The following is an 8,935-nucleotide window of genomic DNA, read 5'->3' as shown; positions in this document are numbered from 1 at the left end:
TATATATATATATACATATATATAGTATAGATAAATTGCACAGACGGTCTCTTTGAATGTAAGCTTTTCCTTCACACTCTGTTTTTCATTCATTCATCTTTTTCCTCCCCAAGTCAAAATCTAATTCTACTGTGAAAGCAAAATTTAGATGCAACACAAAATATGAATATATGACCTGTCCCAGCACCTTTACCTCTAAAACACCTTCAGCAGTGCTGCAGTTTCAATGCAGCCAGCTGTGTTTTGGATTATGCACTTGTATTCACCAGCATCACTCTGGGTCACGTTAGTAATGAGCAGATTGAAGTGGCCTGCAGTTTTCACCTGGATTATATACCTGCTATCTGTGATACGGTCTCCGTCTTTGTACCATTCAGCAGTGGGGTTTGGCTTACCATTAACCAGACACTGGAGAATGACAGGTGTCCCTACTGCTGCCGTTACATCAGTCAATGGTATGATACATTTCGGGGGTGTCTCAGTCACCTGAAACTGGAAGCTGCACATATCACTGGACTTACCTTTGAATTCTATCTTTTCATCTTTTGCTGTGTCAGCAAATACATCAAAGTCAATGCTGACATATTTCTCTCCCTCTTCACTTGTTTTATTGTCAGTGTTGGCCACCAACCTGACTGCCCGCTGTGACTCATCAGCTTCTTGTTCAAAATCAAACTCCAGCTCAATTTCTGACACCTGTTCACCATCAAATGATGTGTTGCCAACCATCAAGTCAAACCTCTGGGGCTGGACTTTGGCACTGCCGAGGGACACAGCGGTCAGCTCCCTGCCCCTGGTCTTTCCCGAGAAATCCTTGGCACTTAACACCACTAGGGAAGCCCTACATAGAGTCTCTCCGACAATGTTGATTGCCCTGCAGGTATACACGCCACTATCCTGTGTTGTGACTTTGCAAATCTTCAGGAAATGATTGTCACTATCAGAAAAGTGCAAGTATTTTTTGTTATTTTGAGGAATTTTTCTATCACCTTTGAACCAGGATACGATGGGAGATGGAATTCCCATAAGTGAGCACTCAAACATTACAGTTGTGCCTTCTGGGGTTTCCATGTCACAGATTGGATTGATGAACCGTGGGGGCATCTCGGTGACCTCAAATGCTATTTTCAAGTCATCGTGCTCCTGGGTGACAAAGTCCACAGCACCCTCCTCATAAATACTTGGTAACACATTCAGAGATATGATCATACTCTTATTGTCAGCTGTGTATTCAGGTATGGTGATGATCTTCACCTGTTTCTCAAATTCTTTGACTTCATTTTCATCCAGCTCTACTTCAAGCAGAATCTCTTGAGGAGATGGTGAACGAGAAGAGTCATCTTCCTCCACATCAAATTTCATGACGTGCTGATGGGAGACAGCAGGTGGGACGGGTGTAAACCTTACTTCCTGTGATACAACGACCACTACAGCAACACTTCTGGCTTCGCCAACATAATTCACAGCTTCACAAATATACTCCCCCTGATCAGCTCTAGTGACATTTTGAATTGTTAGTGAGATGCTGTCACCATCCCGCTCTATAGTAACTCTGTCATCCGCTACCAGCTGGGTTTTGTTGCGGAACCAATTCACCTGGGGGGAAGGTAGGCCAAACACCTCAGCATAAAATGTTAATGTGTCGTTCTCAAACACGTTTTTCTTCATGAGAGGTTTTAGGAAGGCCGGAGGGATCCCCTGCACTTTCTCCTGCAGGGTTGACAACCCCAAAGACCCTCTGGCCTGGCTGAGGATTTGATTTTCTTCCACATTCATTCCAGATAGAGTTTTTTCGATGCCCTCATCAGTAGGAGAGGTTAGGAATTGAACAGGTGAGAAGAACCTCTCACTTGAGTCTTCTGTTGATGGTCTTTTGTATTCTACAGGGGAGAATGGATATTCCTGAGGGGTCTTAAACCCACCAGATTCATCAGAACTTGGAGTATGAAAGAACACGGGAGACTTCGGAGTGTGAAAGGACTGTGCAATTGGTTGTGAGACTTCAGTAGAGGAGCCTGGGGTGTAGAACCTCTCAGCTACCTCAACTATGTCTTCACTCACAGTGCTGCCAATCTCTATGGACATCTCAGACTCAGGGGACAGCGGCCTCCCCCAGTCTGGAGGAGGACTATAGTAGTTGTACACTGCACCAAAAGTGACCTCCTCTTCCTCTATGGAGCCAGCTGCTGCTGCTCCCCCAGCTTGATCTGCTGAGTCTCTTTCCATACTATCTCCTTCCTTTCCACGGTCAGCAGAAGCTCTAGACCGACCAAGTGGGTTTGCTGTTGTGAGTACTTTAGGCTTGACAATAAATGTTTCTGGTTCTGACTTCAAGCGAACCTCAATTTTCTCATATTCACCCTTAATTTGTGTAGGAGACTCAATTAGATCATCAGCCACTGTGTTTTCTGATACTTCTCTCTTGTCATCGTGGGATTCTAGCATACTACCAAAAACACCGCTGTCAATAGATACTTCTGGGAACGAAATCAGCTCCTCATTATGAGCTTTGTCCTTAGTGGGCTCCTGTATGGAAATAAGCTTATCGCCAGAAAGTTCTCCCTCCTTATGCACATACTCTAACATTAAATCAAATTCCTCTTCTAATCCTTTCACATCACGCTTCACATGTTTTTCTACTTCTTCTAAAACCCCCCCAACACTAGTATGGTCAGAATAATTTGCCGTACGTGAGATTTTAGCCTCACTTTCTACAGAGGAAACCCTTGGAACTGCACTTTGGCTTGTTGGTTTTAGAGATTTAGAAATTTGTTTGGGCTTAACAGTTCCTTCAGGTTGAGAAGAAAGTGTGGGAAGGCAGCTTCCTGCAGTTACTTTCTCAGACTCGAAAGCAATGTGGCTGCCAGTTTTGTCAAATGTTTCCCATCTAAATCTCTCCGCTTCACCCGCCTCAGTGTGTTGAGGGAGTAGGCCAAGTTCCTGTGACCCTGGTCTCACCACCTCTGGAGACTCCCGCATTTCCTCAAGAAACTGTTTAACTGCACCACAACTTACTCCTGAAATAACTTCCTTACTGACATCAGTGACCTGGGAGGTTTCAAAAGAGACGGGCTTGTTGGATTCTACTGGAGCATGAGAGGCTTTGTAAGAACTTTCACTTCTGGTTGTAGGTGAAGCAAGCTGAACACAGCTCTCTGTATGCATAGTATCAGGTTTATGTGGCATTACCTCTTCCTGCTGGTTAAGAGACATGGTAACAGACGGTATAAACTCCTCTGGGAGCAGTGTTTTCTTTCTTTCCTCTTCCAGAGAAAGATTTTCCGTTAATCTAATTGGTGATGTTGATTCGAAAGTCTGTTTAATCTGAGAAACTTTAATTACAGCAGCAGAACCTTGCAGACCACAGCCGGATATAACCTGAGGCTCTCTAGAGAGACTGGGTCTGGATACAGTAGTTTTGACAGGCAGGTCTGTTGGAGCTTGTGAACTCGGAGGTTTAACTTTTGGCAGCACAACACTATCCTGAGCTTTTTGGAAGATGTCAGGTTTCTTGAAATCCTCAGTTAAGCCATAAGGAGACTTCCTCTCTGTCTGCGATGGGGTGAAATCAACACCTGAAAACTTCTTAGGTTTTTCAACTTGATAGGAGACTTCAGAGATACTGGTTACCTCTCCCAGCTTATTTCTAGCAACACATTTGTACAGTCCAGCATCAGGGTATGTAAAATTGCTGATATACAGCATGTACATTTTATCATGTATCTCAGTACTATATTTTCCAACAGTGGCTTCAAGGCAAATATGGTCATGATACCATGTGACGTCTGGAGCAGGTTCACCAGTTATAACACACTTCAAGACAGCTGTTTCGCCCTCAGAACAGGTTATATTCTCTAATTCAGTGACCACACAGGGAGCTTCACCAACCACATCAAATGAGAAAGTAAATTTGTGTCTGACGGTCTGGGATGCTGCTTCACTACTCGGTCCAGATGACATTCCCTCTGTAAAAACCTGAGGTTTGTCCACACGAATATCCTCAGCCATCTCAGGGATGGGGGTGGCAGCTGTAATTCGAATTTCCACGGGTGAGGTGCTAAAAGATTCGTCTGAGCTGCGGCGTTTAATGATCTCCATCCGAGGCACCTTTAACGTTACCTTTCCTGAATCAGTGTAGGTCTGAAACTGCTCCTCAATCAGACTCTCCTGGTTTTCCTCCTTCATTGGTGCTTGTATTTTTACCACATCCGGTGTGACTCCTGACACTTTTGGCACCTTTTTGTTAGAGATTTCAAGAGTAGCACTGCAGATGGATTTGCCATGTTTATTGGTTATGATACAGTCATATGTGCCCTCGTGATCTGTTGTTGGATAGAATATGGTGAGCTTTGAGTTGTTAGATTTCTGTATGATATCATAGTCAGGATTGTGGTCGAGTGGATGGCCGTCTTTGAGCCAGTTCACAGTAGGTGGAGGATCACCTTGGAACTGGCAGATAAACTCAGACATCTCGCCAACTTTTACTTTAAGTGAAGATATTTCTTTAACAAATCCTGGATGTGAGCCTCCCAGACTTCCAAGATCTTTTATGTTTAACTCCACATTTTCAACTCTTCTCTCTTCCTTCTTTATAGCACCTATTTCAGTACTCATCTCCTTACCCTGTGTAGATCTCAGATTTCTCAAATCTCCACTTCTTTCATCCCTCTGTTGTTTCCATTCAGTGTTTTCTCTTGCAGTTCCCATCTCCTTTTCCATAGCTCTCTCTTCTCTTACTTCTGACTGGAAGTGTTGTCTGCTGGATTTATCAACATGCATAGCATGCTTCTCCCTTCTAAACCTCACCACTCCCTCTCTTTCTGAACCATCCTGTCGACTAAGGGATGGGGAGCTTCTCCTGACTGGGGAAGGCTCACGATGGCTTTCATAAGAGGCAGAGGTAAGTTCATATTCCTCATAAGGACGCCCAGTGAGCTGGGTTGGAGAGTATTTCTGGACTGATGAAGCCTGAGAGTCCTTTTGATATCTTACAGGGGCATCAGGTGCACCCACATGGTGTAGCAAACTAGCATCTGCAGCGGGGTGCCTGGCCATAGAAGCCTCAAAAGGAGGTGACAGGTCACACTTTGCAATAGGCTGAAAAACTGACGGTTTTTCTGTTGAAAATAAATGTGGAGGCGGGGGTTCAGTGGGGTGGGCTTCATGAGACATGCCACTATGATGGGGCTCACAATAAGTCAGGGGCAGTTGGGGCCACTCAGACTCAAGCTCAGCTGTATCCTCTTGTTCTACTGCATCCTGTTGCCATTTTAATATGCGCTGAGCCAGTGCTTCTTCCTCACTTACAAAGTACTCACTGTCCCTCTGCAGCCTTGTCACACGGCCCTCTGTTGGCAGTTCACCAGCCAGAGGCCACTGCAGAGTTTCACCCTCCTGGTCTTGGAAACCAGCAGGAGCAGACTCACTAGAAACACATTTCTCTCTGACTGTGTTTGCCAATTCTAAAGCAGAGGCCTCTGCGAGATTTGTTCCTGCCTCAGTGGTCTTCCCTGCCTGGAAAGGTGAGTAACCTTGAAGTTCTGCAGTCTGCTCTTGTTCCAGTAAAACATCCTGTTGCCACTTTCTTATTCGCTGAGTCAAAGCCTCCTCTTCACTAATAAACTTCTCACTCTCACTCTTCAGGTCTGAGATGTTTTCCCTCGACAGCTGGAGCTCCTTTTCTGCTCTCGTCTTCTCAAACAGCATCTTCTCTGCTCTAGCTTTTCTTTCAGATCTAGACTCATATTCAGCTTCTGCTGCTTTAGCTTTAAATCTCTGCAATTTTTGTTTCTCATGTTCCAGTTCTTCTACTTTTGTTTTCATTTGTCCTTTGACCAACTGGGCAGATGTTTCAAGCTGCTCTGCTACACCTTTGACTTTAGGTGCCATAGGCATTGGCACAGGAGCTATCTTTTTCTCCATTACTTCTTGTGGGGTGTGAATGTGCTTCTCACTCTCTTTGTACTGTGTGCCTGCTGGAATAGGCAGATCGGTTTCTGAGTTAAATGTCTCCTCTTCTGATATTCTCATGCCTTCCTGCCTGATCCCTAAGGGAAGGCGTTTCTCTTCGCATTCAGTTCCTCCAGTTTCTAGCTTCTTCTCATACGGAGCTCTAAAAAACTTGCCTGCAAACTGATCACATGGCTCAACCTGTTTTTCCCCTTTGCTGTCTGGTGTTTGTTTTTCACTAATAAATCTCTCTGAAATTCTGAATCTGTCCTCTGGCCTTGGTCTTGTTCTTGGTGACTTTTGGGACTTTTGCATCAGCGTCTGTGGTGCTGTGTCTTCTTCTAGCCCAATTGTCACTGTGGAAGCTTTTGTACCCACAGAGGCAGACCTTTCCACCTCTCTGCTTCTCATCTTTATTGTAGATGTGGGTGTTGATTGAGCCATTCCTTCAGGATTATCTTCCCATGCCTCTTTTTTGAGTGATTCATGAAAAGAGGAGTGCATGGCCTCAGTTTCCACAGTTGCTCTTTTCTCCTGCTGGTTGTAAATGTGCCCTGTGGGCTCTGTGGACTTTGCCTCAGGGACAATGGGCAGATCAGTTTCAGGATCATATGTCTCCTCTCCTGACATCCTACTCCCTTGCTGCCATTTCCTGATCCTCAGGGCAAGGAGTTTCTCCTCACAAGCTATTCGTTCAGCTTCCAGGCTCTTCTCGTAACGAGCCCTCAAATCCTCCCCAGCAAATGCTTCTTTACACAGATCAGCTGTTTCTGTTGCTGCTGTGTCTTCTCTAAGAAACCTCTCTCTGGTAGATGTGACTGACTTTGGCATGGTTGACTGTATGAGTAATGTTGCTTCTTGAGAAGGCAGACTTTTAACACGTTCCCCACTTTCAGTGTACATTGTAGTTTCTGGGTAAACCGCTTTCTCACCGAGCGGTCCTTCAAGGTTGCATGCTGTCATCCCAACATTTGTAACCTGCACCTTATGGTCATCAACCACATCGGCTTGTATTTCAACAAAACCCTTGACTTTTTTATCCTCTAGTTTCTCTGAATGTTTGTCGTCTGATGTCTTTTCTGTTTCTGACACACTTGTACTGACCAGCTCACCTCTCATTAATTGGATGGCCCTGGTTCTCGACTGAGGCTCGAATGAATGTCTAACACAAGGCTCAGCGGGATCCCTGCTAGAGGTTTTACCTTGAAACTCCCTGTACGTCTCACCCAAATCAAAGGGTCGATTGAAATGCTGAACATCAGGCAGAGAAGCAGGCTTGACCCTAAGTCTCTCGACATAATCTGCATAGCTTGACTCGCTGGCGACAGATTCTAACTCAAACTCAGAGGAAGACATGGTGGAAATAGAAAGCCTCTTTTTCTGTTTGACAGCTTTTTGGAGTGTAGTAAGTTTTGTTCTTACCTCATTGTGGAGACTCTCAGTGTCACTGAACCTCTCACTGTATCTGTCACTGCACCTGTCACTGAACTTATCACTGAACCTGGTGCCAGTGCGTCGGTCACAGTAGATGTCACTGAATCTGTCGTTGAAGCGCTCAGATCTGTCAAACATCGGGGTAGGAGACAGGGCACGCTCAGAGGCAGTTTCTAACCGCTTAGACTCCTTTTCTGGTTCCTTGTCTTCTGAATGGGAACCAGGCATGAAGTACACAGTACGCACAAGAGCACTCTTAGATCGAGATCTACCCTGATGGACCTTGGACATTTTGTCAAAAGGAGACCCGACATATCTGAGGTCAACCCTAAACTTCCTCTCTTTCCTCTGCTCTGCCATGGTATCGATGCTCTCGTGGGCTTTAGCAGTGCGTCTAATAAAGCCAAGATAGTTAGCAGACTGCTCTTCCCTCAGTGACACCAGAAGTGATGCTGTGGATTCTGCAGAACCCTCTATGTTTATTGCCATTACCTTATAACTGCCCGAGTCCTTTTCTTTGACACCATGAATAACTAGACTGGTAGTGTGAACATGCATTTTGCTGTCAGTGTAGATCCTGCGTCTATGCTCTTTAGGTATAGATCTGTTATTATGAAACCAGAGGATAGTAGGAGGAGGGCAGGCAATCAGTTTACATTTGAACTCTGCTGCCTCCCCTTCTAAGACGGACTGAAACTTAAGTTTCTTTGTGAAAGATGGTTTCATGTTTTCTGTCCATGAGCTGATGGATGAAGTCCTGCTGGAGCAACGATTGGCTGACACCAGGCCATGATCTATGAAATCCTCAGTGTCGGAGAAGGCTCCTCTAAGCTGCCAAGTGGCAGTGAGTTCTGTGCTGCAATGCACAGTTTCTTCTTTTCTTTGAGGACAGAACAGTTCTGCAAACAGAAATGGACAACTGTCAGACCAACACAGCTTCCAGGGGTAAAAACTGAAAAAAGGACTTGAATGAATCATTAATGGAAATATTAAATGCATGCAAGGACTCACAATGCCATAAGAAAATTCACTCACCATATTTGTTCGAATAAACGCAAGACTTGATTCTTTTTATTAGAAACCTGCAGGAAGTTTTGATCCTTCGTCTGTGGAAATTTCTTCAAAACATATATTATTTTGTTGTGATTAAAGAAGCATATTTTCAAGATGGACTGCTACCGTTTGCGTGTTTTAGTTCTTGAAACTTGTTTTATGCTAGAATATTTCTTACCTGACTTGCAGACAGAAGAATAAACGCCCTTTCTAATCCTTAAACTTAAACAGGGAATGAAAGATGCACACGTATGAGATGCAGAACTCTCTAAAAACAAATATTATATTCCAAAATTAACCAATGAAGCAGCAGAATTTGGTGAGGCGGCGTTTATTCGAACTAATATAGGTTTACTGGGGTTATTTAGAAAGCAAACCACAGGAATCACATTCCACTATCTGCAAGCCAGGCTAAGAAATATTTTGCAGGAGGAAGGTATCAGTTCCAGATTCGGCAATCCTCCATGTCTTTAAAAAATACAGACCCGCGTTTTTCTGG

General features: G+C 44.5%; 1 protein-coding gene across 1 annotated transcript in view; it reads right to left on the bottom strand.

The window, feature by feature from the left end:
- The window catches only part of ttn.2 (titin, tandem duplicate 2), a 224,471-nt gene that overhangs the window by 182,536 nt on the left and 33,000 nt on the right, over window positions 1-8,935 (bottom strand). The window lies entirely within an intron of this gene.

Source organism: Pundamilia nyererei, unplaced genomic scaffold (assembly GCF_000239375.1).
Source record: "Pundamilia nyererei isolate P.nyererei 1_Seehausen unplaced genomic scaffold, PunNye1.0 scaffold00287, whole genome shotgun sequence".
NCBI classification, from domain to species: Eukaryota; Metazoa; Chordata; class Actinopteri; order Cichliformes; family Cichlidae; genus Pundamilia; species Pundamilia nyererei.
This window is presented reverse-complemented; position numbering and strand designations above follow the sequence as displayed.